This window comes from Oryctolagus cuniculus, chromosome 11, assembly GCF_051225735.1.
Source record: "Oryctolagus cuniculus isolate XC-2025 breed Fujian yellow rabbit chromosome 11, ASM5122573v1, whole genome shotgun sequence".
Lineage (NCBI taxonomy): Eukaryota > Metazoa > Chordata > Mammalia > Lagomorpha > Leporidae > Oryctolagus > Oryctolagus cuniculus.
Genome location: NC_142877.1, coordinates 93,774,914 through 93,791,469, shown reverse-complemented (window position 1 = coordinate 93,791,469; position 16,556 = coordinate 93,774,914). Strand labels below are relative to the sequence as shown.

General features: G+C 37.4%; 1 long non-coding RNA gene and 1 pseudogene across 6 annotated transcripts in view; one reads left to right on the top strand and one right to left on the bottom strand.

Annotated features, from left to right (window-relative positions):
* LOC127491050 (uncharacterized) overlaps positions 1-16,556 on the bottom strand; it is a 331,646-nt gene that overhangs the window by 144,027 nt on the left and 171,063 nt on the right. For 5 of the 6 annotated variants that reach the window (XR_016216248.1, XR_011380189.2, XR_016216247.1 and 2 more), the window contains one exon: positions 15,238-15,332. The exons of the other annotated variant lie outside the window; for it this stretch is intronic. This is a non-coding gene — a long non-coding RNA (uncharacterized LOC127491050). The remainder of the gene's footprint in view (positions 1-15,237; positions 15,333-16,556) is intronic. 6 annotated transcript variants of the gene reach the window in all.
* LOC100343556 (large ribosomal subunit protein eL6 pseudogene) lies at positions 15,364-15,927 on the top strand (annotated as a pseudogene).

Sequence of the window (16,556 nt, the reverse complement as noted above, 5' to 3'; positions counted from 1 at the left end):
AGTCAGGAAAAACAGCAAGATATATATCTGGAGTATAATGCTATAGACAAAAGGAGATAGTGAGTAGCATCCCTAGTGAGTTTAAGAAATAGTAGGAAACCTTAATGCCCAGAGACGAATGAAAGCAATAGCAAATAAGGAATATATCTTCACTCCTCATCTTGCCTCAGGAACACAGAACAGTTCCTCAGCCATGAAGGCATCAGTAAGTGATTATTAAAAGGACATTTTCTTTGTATGCATTTTTTTCTACTTACTGGATTGAAAATTGTATAAGCCATACAATCAGAAATTATTTCTCATTATAGATTATAATAAAATATATTATGGTTCATATCCTAAGATATTACCAGCCACCAGTGTTAAGTTTATTAAAGTTTGGGGTTAATTTCTTAATTCTAACATTAGTTCTAGACTCAAGGTTCATCCACTTGAACTTGAAGCTAGATGCTAGAAAATGTCACAATTGTACCTAGAGGTAAAATAAGTCACAATTGCAAAGTGGACAATCAAAAACAATACACTATTCAATGATTTATTGTCATATATTTTGGCCTCTAAATAGACACGCTCTTGTTAATAACCAAGATTCAATCCACATTGCTCGCGGTTCCTGGTATCATTAGTCATCAAGTGTGCCCCTTCGTGCAAGACCATCTCAACTGCTACTGCATCACAATACTTCAGCTGTTGTGGCTGCCACCACTGTATTTCACACAGCCTCGTTACTCTTTGCCACTGGCCAAGAACCAGATAGAAAATCTATTATCATTGCCTCAGAGAAAACTGTATTATTCACTTCTTTCTTGTGAGGACCATAATAGATATACATGTGAAGAGATGTTTCCAGAACTCCCTAAACCAAAGAAGACCACTGAGGTATTGGTGCCTAAGGATACATAACAAATATAGGTACTGATACTATCAGTGAATGTTCACTTGGGGGGCCTTGAGAAGTATTTTCTGCAGTTTAAGAACATTTGTCTCAGGGGGCCGGAGCCACAGCTCACTAGGCTAATCCTCCACCTGCGGCGCATGCGGCACATGTTCCAGACCTTGACCACTTTCTTATGATTTGTATTCATCCTTTCTTATTTTTTAAAATTTATTTGAAAGGGAGAGTTACAGAGACAGAGATCTTACATCTCCTGGTTCACTTCCCAGTGACCTACATGGCCTGGAATGGAGTATGCCAAGGCCAGGAGCCTGGGACTCTTTCAGAGGGCACCAGTATTTGCCCCATCTTCCGCTGCTTTCCCAGGTACATCGGCTGGGAGTTGGATGGGAAGTGGAGCAGCTGACTTGAACATGCCCTGAAATATGAGATGCAGGTATTGGCTGCAGCAGCTTAACCTGCTATGCACAACCCTGGCCTCATGTCTTCACTTCTATCAAATAATTTCTCCTGCAGAAACAAGAAACTAAATCAAAGAAGGGAATATTTAATCTGATGCTTTTCATACGTAGTCAATAGTTAGAAGTTAGTACTGTTTCCTTATGAATAGTTTTTAAACTGTGCATGCTAAATTAGCTTCTTCATGTTTTGATTAGTAGAAAGAAAAATAATTATCACACTTTATTTTTCATAAATGTAGTGTCAACTGTTAGAATTCATACAAATTTATTATCATCCTTCAATTGTTATGAAATAGAAACTGAAACATTTGTATATAATTCATGAAATAATGCTAAAGATGGGTTTCTCAAAAATTTTCAGATGATTCTGCTTTTACATAAACAGTTGTTCAAGAAAGATTATTGAGTCTAGAAAGGAAAGAGAGAGAGAGAACATTTTTTCCATCCCTAAGTAGAGTGAATGTAATTGAATTTAGCATCTCGATTTGTCTTCTGTAAACAGTGATTTTCTTAGTTTCTTTTCATGTTTATATTAGAAGTAAACCCAAATAACAAATTTTGTTAATAAACACATCCCTTCATTTGCTATGTTACTTAGAAACAATAAAATCTTTCTAGTTTTGTCAGAGTTAGCTATTTTGTATTTATTCTTTATGTGTTACCTTATATTTATAAAATTTTTTAAACTTTAAACTTTTGAAGACATTCATTTCTTTTAAATTTATTAGAGTAAGAAGAGACCTGAGGGTAACAGAATGCAACACTGGCAAGTCTGAAATTTGAAGGTTCACTTCTTTCTCTTTTTCTGAAATAGTTTCAGACAAATGATTGCATTCCCTATTTAACTTTTAGTAAAAATGATCATTTCATTTGTCTTCTACCAGATGTACTCATTTGATGATTTATTTATTTTAAACCTAGACAAACACTGTGGATACTTCTGTAAAAAAAAAAAAAAATTCAGGTTTATAAGACATGGTCACTTTTTTTTTTTCAGGAATTTTGCAATCCAACTGAATGAATCAAGTACATGAAAAGTAGTCTATACCATGTTTGATGAATGGTACTTATAAAAATAACTATAAGAAATCATACATATTCCTTCTAGTCATTTCATAAGGAAAGATACCACAAAGAGTGTATTTTGGTCTTTGTCATTGACTTTTTGAAGCCATTAGGAGCACAGATTCTAAAGTTAGATGGTTTCTGTCCAAACATAAGCTTTTGTGGAATGCATGCCTTTATAATTGTAGACATAACAATATCTATTTTGTATGGCTAATGAAAGATCAAAGTAGTTGATATTATAGAAGTCTTAGAACTGTGCCTTGGCTGGCACTGTGGCTCACTAGACTAATCCTCTTTCTTGCGGCGCCGGCACACCGGGTTCTAGTCCCGGTCGGGGCGCCGGATTCTGTCCCAGTTGCCCCTCTTCCAGGCCAGCTCTCTGCTGTGGCCAGGGAGTTCAGTGGAGGATGGCCCAAGTGCTTGGGCCCTGCACCCCATGGGAGACCAGGATAAGTACCTGGCTCCTGCCATCGGATCAGCGCGGTACACCGGCCGCAGCACGCCGGCGGCAGCGGCCATTGGAGGATGAACCAACGGCAAAGGAAAACCTTTGTCTCTCTCTCACTGTCCACTCTGCCTGTCAAAAAAAAAAAAAAAAAAAAAGAACTGTGCCTTTTATGCTGTATATGGTTAAAAGTGTTAACTATCATTTCAGTAGGTACTCAAGTATAGTGAGTACAGAACGAGGGAAACTGTCCCAAGCAAGGGATATTGCAAAAGGAGTGTTTTCAAGAAGACTCAGCTGAGATACACTGTGCTCATTTCCTAGGAGGGCCACAATCCATTACTACTTACCTAGGTGAATTAAAATAAGAGACATTTATTCTCACACCACTCGGAAGTTGTAAATCCTAATTCAAGGTATCAGTAGGGCCTCACTCCCTCTGAAACCTTTAGGGAAAATCCTTCCTTGCCTTTCAATGTCTGGTGGCACTTGGCATTCTTTGGTTTGAAGAACTCAAATTTCTGCTCCTGTCTTTACCTGACCTTCTCACCTGTGACTTCTTCCCTTCTCTTCTCTCCTAGGTACACTTGTTATTGGATTTATGGTTCATTCTAGTCTAAAATTATTTAATTTCAAGATTATCAACTTCAGAACTTCTGCAAAGACACCTTTCCCAATTAAGGTCAAGTTCATAGTTTCCCTGTAGTCATATATTTTAAGTATGACACCACTGAACCTATTATACTTATATTTGGAATGCAAAGGCACACAAAGGGGAGCTCTGGAGTAGAACTAGAAAAGAGGAAGTGGTTTTTGATACCTAAGTACAAGATCAATAATTTGTTTATAAACATTGGCCAGTCATTGACAATTTGACTAACAAGATGAGGACTGTGATTTAGAAAGATTAATATAGTGGCAGAATACAGAATTTGATGACTATGGAATAAACTGGAAGCAGAATATCAGTTAGGAGATATGTGTGGATGCCTAAAGGGAAGTTAAAACTTGATTTGATGTCCCGATGCTGAACTTCAGAAAAGTATTGTGAAGTAAAGATTTAAAGACGCTACTGACAAATTGGATATGAATGTTTAATAATAAGGGATAGGTTAAGGATGCCTTTCAGATTTTAAGCATTTGTGATTCAGGGAATGCTGGTACATTTGGGGACAACGAGATTAATTTTTCGTAAGGCATACTGAATTTCTGTTGGAGACTGAGGTCTAGATTCCAGGAAAGAAAATAAGGACTTGAGATGCAGATTTTCAAGCCACTTTGATAAGAATGTTGCTTGAAACAATGAGGCTAAGTAATGTCTCTAAGAGAATTTATAGTAAAAAATTTTAAGAGACTTTATCCAGAGATAATCCTTAATATGGTATATGTATAAATTTATATACATATATATGGTAATGTTGTTATTTGTTATATCTCACTTGATGATGCACTCCTCCAATGGAAACAACAGCTGGGGCTGCGTCAGGGCAAAGCCATGAACTAGAAACTCAATCTCAGTCTGTATAGTGGCAGGGACCCAAGTACTTGAGCCATCACCTAAAGCCTCCAAGGGTTTGCATTAGCAGGAAGCTATAATCAGAAGCAGAGCTGGGATACAAACCTAGGAACTTCAATATAGGATGTGAACATCCCAAGACACATTCCAATGGACATCTTAACAATTCTAACAAACGTCTACCCATCTGTTTTCTTTAAATTTCATTATTCCAAAAACTTTTGATGTACCCTTATGTGACCAACTGTTCCTGTTGCCCGTTATCTATCTATGAAATAGATGCAAAATTCAAATCAACACTTGCATATGTCCATGAGGCAGCATAAGAAATTAGCATGTAGACTTTAAGAGAAAAGTTACTGTTGTATAAATATTTGTTTTGATATTAGGGATTTAGATAATTTATACTTTCCTTTCTATGGAAATTTCCTTTAAGTTTTTTTAAAAAAGATTTATTTATTTATTTGAAAGAGTTACAGAGAGAGGTAGAGACAGAGAGAGAGAGAGGTCTTCCATCCTCTGGTTCACTCCCCAGATGGCCACAACGGCTGGAGCTGCGCTGATCCAAAGCCAGGAGCCAGGAGCTTCTTCTGGGTCTCCCATGTGGGTGCAGGGGCCCAAGGACTAGGGCCATCTTCTACTGCTATCCCAAGCCATAGCAGAGAGTTGGGTCAGAGGAGCAGCCAGGACTAGAGGCAGCGCCCATATGGGATGCCGGTGCTTCAGGCCAGGGCTTTAATTCATTGTGCCACAGCGCCGACCCTCCTTTAAGTTTTTTTTTTTTTTTTTTTTTTTTTTTTTTTTTTTTTTTAAATCCTGCCTCACAGAATAGTTGTGCTTATTAAATGAGTTAATATATGTACAGTGCGTAGGAAAATGCCTGACATTAGTTTTATTGGCCTCAATTCCTGTACTTGGTAGTTGTGGTTACAATCTTTTTTAAAAAGAGTTATTTTATTCATTTGGTAGGCAGAGTTAACAGAGAGAGAAAGGGTTAGAAACAGAGTTCTTCCATCTGCTGGTTCACTTCCCACAAGTCCACTACAACTGAATCTAGGCTAGGCTGAAGACAGAAACCAGGAGCCAGGAGCTTCTTCCTGATCTCCCAAGTGGGTGCAGAGGCCTAAGCTCTTGGACCATCCTCTCCTGCTTTTCCCAGTCATTGGAAGTGGAGCAGTCAGGACTCCACCTGGTAACCACATGGGATGCTGGCACTGCAGGTGGCAGCTTAATCTGCTGTGCCATTACGCTAGACCCATAGCTAATATCTAAGAGAGTCTTGAGGACAGTGCTAAGGAAGAGTCTGAACCAAAAATGTCTTCTTAAAACATATTCCAGACACAGTAAACAGAGCTGAAGAGAGACAGGGATTTGGAGAGGAAATCACAGTTTCCTTCTTGGCATGTTTATTTATTTTCAGCTGACTGTGAAATATCCAAGTGAGCCTTTTGGAAATCTGTGAAATACATCATTGAAGATCAGGGGAGATCTGAAGTAGAGACATAATTAATGATTGTTAACATGTAGTAAAGGAAACCATTGAAATGAATGAAATTACTTATAAAGAGAGTATACAATGATGTTGGACTTTTGAGTTCCCAGGAAATGGATCCTGAAATGGAAACTAGCATAGAGGAAGTTTACCAGAGAGTATTTTTAGGTTAAAAAAATTTAAGAGTTGGGACTGACTTTTGGCCTAGAGATTAAGATGCTGGTTAAAGGGGTGGCACTGTGACATAGTAGGTTAAACCTCTGCCTGCAGTGCCAGCATCCCATATAGGTGCTAGTTCTTGTCCTAGCTGCTTCTCTTCCAGAAAAATAAATGAATGTTTTAATTATAAAAGGAAATAAATGCACAAATGGGTAGTGGGAGAAGTAGGTCCACAATGAAATATCCTCAACAGCATTAAATGACCTTACAGAGAAGTTGAAACAAAAAATCCTTATATTGTGCAAAGACCAGGGAAGTTTTCAGGGAAAGTAGAATTGGAAGAAGAGGCCAGAAAAGTAAAAAAAAAAATAAATGATATACTTCATAATGAACACTAAGTAAGTAAATTATAAAGGATGAAATATTTCACAGTGTTAAATATTGTCCAGTTTGAAAATTTAAAATCCATTGTAAAGAGTAAATTAAGTGCAAAAGAAAGAGATAGAAGAGAATAAAGATTAGAAAAATAAATTTCAGGATAGAAGAAAAATGTAGGAAGTCAATTAAACCAAATTTTCAATCAACAAAAATGACAAAATATGAGCAATAACGATGAAAGAAGAAAGACTCAAAACCTTAAATCAAGGATGAAAGAAGAGATAATACAAATTTTATATAAATAAAAAGCCTTATAACTATGCACCAATAAATCAACTGACATAGACAAAAGGAGCAAACTCTTGGGTAACACACTGTTTATATACAATAATTCGAAGTAAATGATTCAATTAATATAAGAAATAAAACTATAAAAATCATAAATAATAGGAATGAATTTTTCTGATCTTAGATTAGGCAATGGTTTCTCAACATGACAACAAAACACAAGTAAAAGAAGCAATTCATTCGAAATTTCTTTGAAACTGTGTTTCAATAGTGCCTTATTAAGCATCTTATCAATAAAGTTAATAAAGTAAAAAGATGTTTCCAGGTGCCAGCATGGTGGTATAATGAGTAAAGCTGATGAGATCAAAAAACTCCACAACAACAAAACAAACAACCCACTTAAGAGGTGGGCCAAGAACTTAAGAAGACATTTTTCAAAAAAGGAAATCCAAATCGCTAACAGATATGAAAAAATGTTCAGGATCAGTAGCCATCAGAAAAATGCAAAGCAAAACCACAACGAGGTTTCACCTTACCCTGGTTAGAATAGCTTTCATACAGAAATCAACAAACAACAAATGCTGGAGAGGATGTCGGGAAAAAGGTACCCTAATCCATTGTTGGTGGGAATGCAACCTGGTAAAGCCAGTATGGAAGACAGTTTGGAGATACCTCAGAAATCTGAATATAGTCTGACCATAGGACCCAGCCATTCCACTCCTCAGAATTTACCCAAGGGAAATGAAATCAGCAAATAAAAACGCTGTCCGCACTTCCATATTTATTGCAGCTCAATTCACAGTAGCAAAGTCATGGAATCAATCTAAATGCCCGTCAACAGAAAGTTGAATAAAGAGATTATGGGATATGTACTCTATGGAATACTGCACAGTGGTTAAAAAAAAAATCCAGGCATTTGAAACAAGATGGAGGAATCTGGAAAACATCATGCTGAGTGAAATAAGCCAGTCCCAAAGGGACAAATATCACAAGTTCTCCCTGATCTGTTACAACTAACAGACCATGAAAAGGAAACCTGTAGAAATAAAATTGACATTATGAGAAGCAATGACTTGATCAGCCCTTGTCTTGACTGTTGAGGAACACTTTATTATTATTTTTATTTTACTATTTTCTTTTTCTACTTGATACCATTGGTTGAACTCTTTATTTAACACAGAATTATTCATAGATGATTAAATCCTTTTGAAAATAGACCCCAGTAAAAAAATAAGAATGAGAATAAGAGAAGGAGAAGATGTACAGTTCAGCACACATTCCCATGGACTTATCCCTAAGGGTAAAACTAAAAACTTGCCATGGGACTCCAAATCCCATTAAGCTGAGTAGTACTAATGCCATCTTACATGTTAAAGTGATCATATTAAGTGTGTAACTGATCATATAGATAGGATTAAGTGTCAAAGGGATTGCATAAATAAGACCAAGTGTTTGATAATAACAATAGATAGAATTTAAAAGGAGAGAATGATCCAACATGGGAAGCAGGCCACATAGCAGACTCAGCTTGACAAATGCCCTAAACAGGACTCTGACTTCAGAATCAACCCTTAAGTCATTCAGATCTGGCTGAAAAACCCATGAGAGTATTTCTGGCATGGAAAGCCAAGACACTGTGACAAAAAATGATCTACATGAAGGTTCTCTGTGAGTGAAATCCCAGTGGAAAGAAGGTCCATCAAAGAAGGATGTACTTTTCTCTGAAGGGAGGAGAGAACTTCCCTTTGCTTATGGTCGTGTCCAAATACTGATAGAGTTTATGACTCAAAAGGTTTCCATAGCCTAGGAGGCTCATAACAAGAGGCTTGGGTAATCATTGACATCATAAATAAGAATGTCAGTTGTTACATAAACAACAGGAGTCACTGTGCACTTACTCCTCATGTAGGACCTCTGTCCTTAATGAGTTGTACTATCGGAATTAACTGTAAAACTTGTCTTCAAACAGTGCTTTATACTTTGTGTGTCCACGTGAGTGCAAACTGCTGAAATCTTTACTTAGTATAGAGCTGGTCTTCTGTATATAAAGATAAGTAAAAAAGAATCTTAATGAAGAATGGGGTGGGAGAGGGTGTAAAAGGTGGGACAGGAGTCAGGGTGAGAGGGCTGGTATAGGGGAAGAATATTAAAGCTGTACCTATGAAATTTATATTCATTAAATAAAAGCTTTCAAAAAAAGAAAGAAAAATGTCTGTTTACATCCTTTGCCCATCTCTTAACTGGGTTATTTGTTTTGTTTTTGTGGAGTTTCTTGATCTCTTTATAGTTGCATAGTTTGCAAATAATTCCTCCCATTCTGTCAGTTGCCTCTTCTCTCTCCTGAGTGTTTCTTTTGCAGTACATAAACTTCTCAATTTGATGCAATTCTATTTGTTAATTTTGGCTTTGACTGCCTGTGCCTCTGGGGTCTTTTTCAAGAACACTTTGCCTGTGCCAATGTTTTGCAGAGTTTCCCCAATGTTCTCTAATAATTTGATGGTGTCCAGCTGTAAATTTAGATCTTTAATCCATGTTGAGTGGATTTTTGTGTAAGGTGTAAGGTGGGGGACTTGCTTCATACTTCTGCATGTGGCAATCCAATTTTCCCAGCACCATTTGTTGAAGAGACTGTCCTTGCTCCAGGGATTGGTTTTGGCTCCTTGATCAGACATAAGTTGGTTGTAGATCTTTGGATTGATTTCTGGTGTTTCTATTCTGTTCCATTGGTCTATCCATCTGTTTTTGTACCAGTACCAGGCTATTTGGATTATAGCTGCCCTGTAGTATGTCTTGAAATCTGGTATTGTGATGTCTCTGGCTTTGTTTTTGTTGTATAAGATTTCTTTAGCTGTTGGAGATCCCACCATATGAATGTCAGCATTATTTTTTTCCAGATCTGAGAATGTCTTTGGTATTCTGATTGGTATTGCATTGAATCTGTAAATTGCTTTCAGAAGAATGGAAATTTTGATTATATTGATTTTTCTAATCCATGAACATGGAAGATTTTTCCACTTTTTGTATCTTCTTATATTTCTTTCTTTAATGTTTTGTAATTCTCATCGTTGAGTTTGTTGGTATACAGCTCTTTGTAGTAATTTCTGTTTACTCTTTTTATTTTTGTTGTGTCTGTTGTTACATTTCCTTTTTCATTTCTAATTTCATTGATTTGGGTCTTCTACATCCTTTTTTTTTTGGTTAGTTGGTTCAATGCTGTGTCAACTTTGCTTATTTTTCAAAAATCCAGCTCTTCATTTTGCTGATTTTTTTTTCAATTTTGTTGATTTCTTCTTTAATTTTAATTATCTCTTTTCTCCTATTAGTTTTGAGTTTGGTTCGCTGTTGTTTTTCTAGATCCTTGAGATGCCTCAATACTTCATTTATTTGGTGTCTTTCCAATTTCTTAATGTAGGCATCTATTGCTATAAACTTTCCTCTTAACACTGCTTTTGCTGTATCCCATAAGTTTTGATATGGTGTATTGTCATCTTCATTTGCTTCCAAAAAGTTTTTGATTTCTCTTTTGATTTCTTCTATGACACACTGTTCATTCAGGACCATATTGTTCAGTCTCCATGTGTTTGCATATGCTCTAGAGATTCCAGAGTTGCTAATTTCCAACTTCATTACCTTGTGGTCTGAGAAGATACATGGTATGATTTCGATTCTTTTGAATTTCCTCAGATTTGCTTTATGGCCTAGAATGTGGGCAATCCTAGAGAAAGTTCCATGCACTGCTGAGAAGAATGTGTATTCTTCAACTGTAGGATGAAAAGTTCTGTAGATATCTGTTAAGTCCTTTTGGTCTATAGTGTCAATTAAATCTGCTATTTCCTTGTTTTTTTTCTTTCTGGTTGATAGGTCCATTGGTGAAAGTGGACTATTGAAGTCCATCAATACTATTATATTGGAGCCTAAGTCTCCCTTTAAAATCCTGTAACATTTCTTTTAAATAGCCAGGTGCGTATGTGTTTATAATAGTTACATCTTCTTGTTGAATTGATCCTTGCATCATTATGTAGTGCCCTTCTTTGTCTCTTTTAACAGTTTTTTTGTGTTGAATTCTATTTTGTCTGATATTAAGATGGTTACACCGCTCATTTTGTTTTCTGTTGGCATGGAATATCTTTTTCCATCGTTTCACTTTCAGTCAGCATGCATCTTTGTTGGTGAGATGTGTTTCTTGTAGGCAACAAATAGATGGATTTTGCTTTTGCTTTTTAATCCATTCAGCCAGTCTGTATCTTTTAACTAGGGAGTTGAGGTCATTTACAATCAAGGTGACTATTGATAAGTAATGACTTTGCCCTGCCATTTTTTCAAACATAATCTTATTTTTTATTTTGAATCTCCTTTGAACTTTTACTGAGAGATTTTCCTTCCTTTATCCTCTTTTGTAGTGATGACCATGTTTCTGTGTTTCTGTGTGCATCACATCCTTAAGCATCTTTTGTAGGGCTGGACAGGTGGTGACAAATTCTTTCAATTTCTGTTTTCTTATAGAAGGTCTTTTTTCTACCTTCATTCATAAATGAGATATTTGCAGGGTATAATATTCTGAGATGACAGTTATTTTCTCTTAAGATTTGGACTATATCTCACCATTCTGTTAGCCTGTAGGGTTTCTGATGAAAAGTCTGCTGTGAGTCTAACTGGAGCCCCTCTGAAAGTAATCTGGCATTTCTCTCATGCACATTTTAGAATCTTTATGTTTACTGTGGTGAGTTTGATTATACAATATGTGATGGTGAGGATCTTTTCTGGTCATGTCTATTAGGAGTTCTGTGTGCTTCCTGTACTTGGATGTCCCTTTCTTTCTCCAAATTTGGGGAGTTTTCTTTTATTAGTTCACTAAAAAGGCCTTCTAATCCTTTCTCTCTTTCCATGCCCTCAGGAACTCCTAGAATTCATACACTGGGCCTTTTTATAATCCTGTAGATTCCCAACAGTGTTTTATATTTTTTAAATTTCCTCTTCTTATCTTTGGTTTGACTGTATACTTTCATGTACTTTGTCTTCTAAATCTGACATTCTTTTTTTCTGCTTCACCGATTCTGTTGTTAAGGCTCTCCACTGCATTTTTTATTTGTCCTATTGAATTCTTCATTTCATTTTGATTTCTCTTTAAGATCTCAATTTCATGGAAGAAATTTTCTTTCAAGTCCTGTATGGATTTCAGTAGTTCATGCGTTTGCTTTTGATTATTTCTATGTAATCTTATGATCAAATTTTTGAATTCTGTTTCTTGTATTTCTTCTATCTCTTCATGTTCACAATCTAGAACTGAAGTGTTGTGTTCTTTTGGGAGCATCATGTTGTCTTCCTTATTCTTGTTTCTTGAATTTGTGCATTTGTTGTTCAGCATTTGTGGAGATACTTATTGTTTTCTTTTTCTTCTTCCCTTTTTTTTTTTTTTTGCTGTGGTGGCTTTTGTCTTTGTACTATGATTCTGTAGATAAGTGGAAAGTCTGCTTTCATTGAATGTTTAGAGGATTGTAGTAGGTGTGGCCAGCGAGCTCTGTTCAGTTCTCCAAGGTTAAGGACATGCCTAAGGTGACACATACAGATTTGTTGTGATAAATCTCATCTCTCTCTTGTTTTTTTTTTTTTTTTAATCAGATGGAAAATTTATTCTGCTCAGCTGAGCGCCTCTCCTCAATATAGACCAGAGTCTGAGTGCTAGCTCCAATGGGTATAACATTTGTCCTCTCTGTCTGAAGGACACTAAGTATCTGTGCAGTCCTCAGTTGAAGTTCAGTTTCCCAGCAATGTCTCTCATCAGGTAGCCAGAAAGCCCTGAGCATGTGGAGTCTCCCACTATGACTGCTCAAAGTACCAGCCACACCATGAGTCCTCCCACATATCCTCAGTATTGTTCACAGTCTCGGTACAGAAGCCTCACACAGTCCCAAGCTCCTAGCCAACTGATAGTTCTCTCAATCCAGAGTCAGGGTCTCAACTCAGCTGGTTGCTGGGCACAGGCACAAGCTGGTGCAACTGTTATATGTCCAAAATGGCAACTGCCTTATCAGCGTGTTACAGGATGCTGTTGTGAAGTGATTATCCTTTTTTTTTCCTCCTCTAGTTTGGCTGGTGCACTATTCCCATGGGGCACCAAGCCAGGTTTCCTCTAGGCTATTCCTGCAGCTATTCGCCAGTGGCTTGGGCTGCTATGGTCTGGTCTCACCTCACTTTCCAATGTTGGTGCGTAGGCTCTCAGATGCTGGGTAGGCTCTTGGCTACTGGGTACACTCTAAGTTGCTGGAGTCCTGAGCCATGAGTTCCCACAACCCACCACATAGCTCTACCATATTTCTCTAATTTTGGTAGAGTTTCCTCTGCCATTTTCTCCCTAACTCTTCCATAAGATTACACTCTTTTCACCACTTTTAAACTATCTTCTCTTGGACTAGATCAGTAAGTTCCCTCCCTACTCCACCATCTCAGAAATGTCCAATAATCCAGATATGTTTTTCAAAAGAGGAAATCCAAATGGCCAACAGACACATGAAAAAATGATCAGGATCACTAGATGTCAGGGAAATGCAAATCAAAACCACAATGAGGTTTCAACTCACCCCAGTTAGAATGGCTTTCATATAGAAAACAACAAACAACAAATGCTTGCGAGGATGTGGGGAAAAGATACTCTAATCCACTGTTGGTGGGAATGTAAACTGGTAAAGCCACTATGGAAGACAGTATGGAGATAGCTCAGAAATCTGAATATTAACCTACTATATGACCCAGCTATCCCACTCCTGGAAATTTACCCAAGGGAAATAAAATCAGTAAATAAAAGAGTTATCTGCACCCCCATGTATATTGTAGCTCAATTCACAATACCTAAGACATGGAATCAACCTAAATGCCTATCAACCGAAGACTAGATAAAAAATTATGGGATATGTACACCATGCAAGGCTACACAGTGGTACAAAATATGAAATCTGGTCATTTGCAAAAATATAGATGAATCCGGAAAACATCACACTTAGTGAAATAAGCCAGTACCAAAGGGACAAATATCATTTGTTCTCTCTGATCTGTGATAACTAATAGAGCACCTAAAACGAAATCTATAGAAGTGAAATTGACACTTTGAGAAGGGATGACTTGAGTCAAAGGACCGGTTTCTTTTCTTTTTTTTGGGGGGGGGGGGTTCTTCATACTATTTATTGAACTGTTTACTTGACATAGTGAATCATATGTGTATAAATTCCAATGAGGATGGATCTCAGTAAAAAATAAGATTGGGAATAAGAGAGTGAGGAGGGAGTTTGTAGCTGTAAAGTTGTATAGTTCTCCATACATAACTATAGACTTACTTCTGAGGGTACAGTTTAAAAACTTGTTATGGGACTCAAATCCCATTAAGCTGGGTGGTAAACATGCCATCTTAAGTGTTAAGGTGATCATATTAAGTGTTTAAGTGATCATATAAATAGAATCAAGTGTCTTGTAATAATAATAGATAGAATTAAATGGGAGAGAATGCTCAACATGGGAAGTAATCCACACAGCAGACTCATAGAATGGCAATCACAGCCATTGACTACTGAACAATATTTTTTTCATGCTATTTGCTTAACTCTTTACTTAGTATAGAGTTCATCATATTTGTATAAAATTAATTGAAAATAAATTTAGTGAAAAATAAGAATAGGAATAGGAAAAGGATAAGGAAGAAGAGTGGGAGTGCAGGTGGGATGGCAGGTATGGTGAGAAGAATCACTTTGTTCCTAAAGTTGTACTAATGAAATGCGTTAAGTTTGTATACCTGAAAATAAGGGGAGTCTGGGGAAAATAAGATATCTCCAAGAATGAAGGAAAATACTTTAAATCATGTATCGACAAAGGAACTTATAGTCAGCATTTACAAACAGTCTTATGATTTAACAATAAAAAGACAAACTACTCAATTAACAAATGGACAAAAGTGGGAATTAAGACTAGAATTTAAGGCACCTGAATCCTGCATCAGAGTCCCTGGGTCTGATTTCCAGCTCAAGGTCTTGACTCCAGCTTTCTGACATTGATGGCCCTAGGAGGCAGCAGTGCTATTTCTAATAATTGAATTCCTGCCACCAATGTGGAAGATAGGAACTGAGCTCCCAGCTATGACCCACAGTCCCAGTGCTGGCCATTGTGGTCATTTGGGTAGTGAACCAGCAGATAGAATCTATCTATCTGTCATCTCTATCTATGTATCTATCATCAATCATCTATCTATCCATCCATTCATCCATCATCTATCATCTATTTGCCCTTTTTAATCTCTCTATCTCTCCTCTCTCCCTATGTCTCTCTACCTCTTAAATAAGTAAAAAGGCACTCTTTTGCATCTTGCAAGATAGTGGGTGAAAAAGCTTCAGCTCAGAAGCTGGACACTAAGAAGGATCTCCAGCCAATAAGGTAAATACTGCCAGCAGCAAATTTAAAAACAGTAACCTCGAGGATAAGAAGTCCAAGAAGAGGAAGCACCCTGCAGCTGAAACCCTGTCCTCATGAGAGTGAATGACAGATATTCCCTACCTGGTGTGTATTACATGGAGGCCTTGTACAAGAGGAAATATTCGGCTCCCAAATTCAGGATCCCAAATCCAGGATTGAAAAGATGAAAGTTTTTGCTGCACAAGAAAACAGATGGTGGTTAGAAGAATGACGTCACCAGGGTTTTTAAGCTTTGCAAAATGCTTAGATGTTATTTCACTGAAGTGTGCCTTGAAAGCTCTTCAGCCACAGCAAAAGCCCTTCAGTGAGCACATGAGGAAACTGCAAGCTGTCATCACCCCTGGGATCATTCTGATCCCCATCACTGGGCACCACAGAGGCAAGAGGGTGGTTCTCCTGCAGCAGCTGAATAGTGACTTGCTGCTGGTGACTGGACGTCTTCCCCCAAGTTAGGTTCCTCTGTGTAGAACACATCAGAAACTTGTCATTGCCGCCTCCACAAAAACTGATATCAGCAGTATGAAAATCCCAAAACACTTCATTGAGGCTTATTTCAAGGAGAAGCAGCTGCAGAAACCCAGACACCAGGAAGGTGAGATCTTCTACAGGGAAAATGAGAAATATGCGATTACAGAGCAGAGCAAGGTTGATGGGAAACTTGGGTATTCACAAATATTTCCAAAATCAAGCCTGTTCCTCAGCTCCTGGGCTACCTGAAATCTGTTTTTTGCCTTAATGAATGGAATTTATCCTCACAAACCGGTGTTCTGAATTTTTTATAGAAAGCTTTTATTTAATAAATATAAATTTCATAAGTACAACTTTTGGATTATAGCGGTTCTTCCTCCCATACCCGCCCTCCCACCCCCAAACCATCCCACTCCTACTCCCTCTCCCATCCCATTCTTCATTAAGATTCATTTTTAATTATCTTTATATATATAAGATCAACTCTATACTAAGTAAAGATTTCAACAGTTTGTACCCATACAGACACACGTAGTATAAATTACTGCTTGAAGACTAGTTGTACCATTAATTTTCATAGTACAACACATTAAGGAAAGAGGTCCTACATGAAGAGCAAGTGCACAGTGACTCCTGTTGTTGATTTAACAACTGATACTCTTATTTATGACGTCAGTGATCACAGAGGGTCTTGTCATGAGCTGCCAAGCCTATGGAAGCCTCTTGAGTCCACAAACTCTGACATTATTTAGACTTGGCCATAATCAAAGTGGAAGTTCTCTCCTCACTTCAGAGAAAGGTACCTCCTTCTTTGATGGCCCCTTCTTTCCACTGGGATCTCACTCACAGAGATCTTTCACGTAGGTAATTTTTTACCACAGTGTCTTGGCTTTCCATGCCTGAAATGCTCTCATGGGCTTTTCAGCCAGATC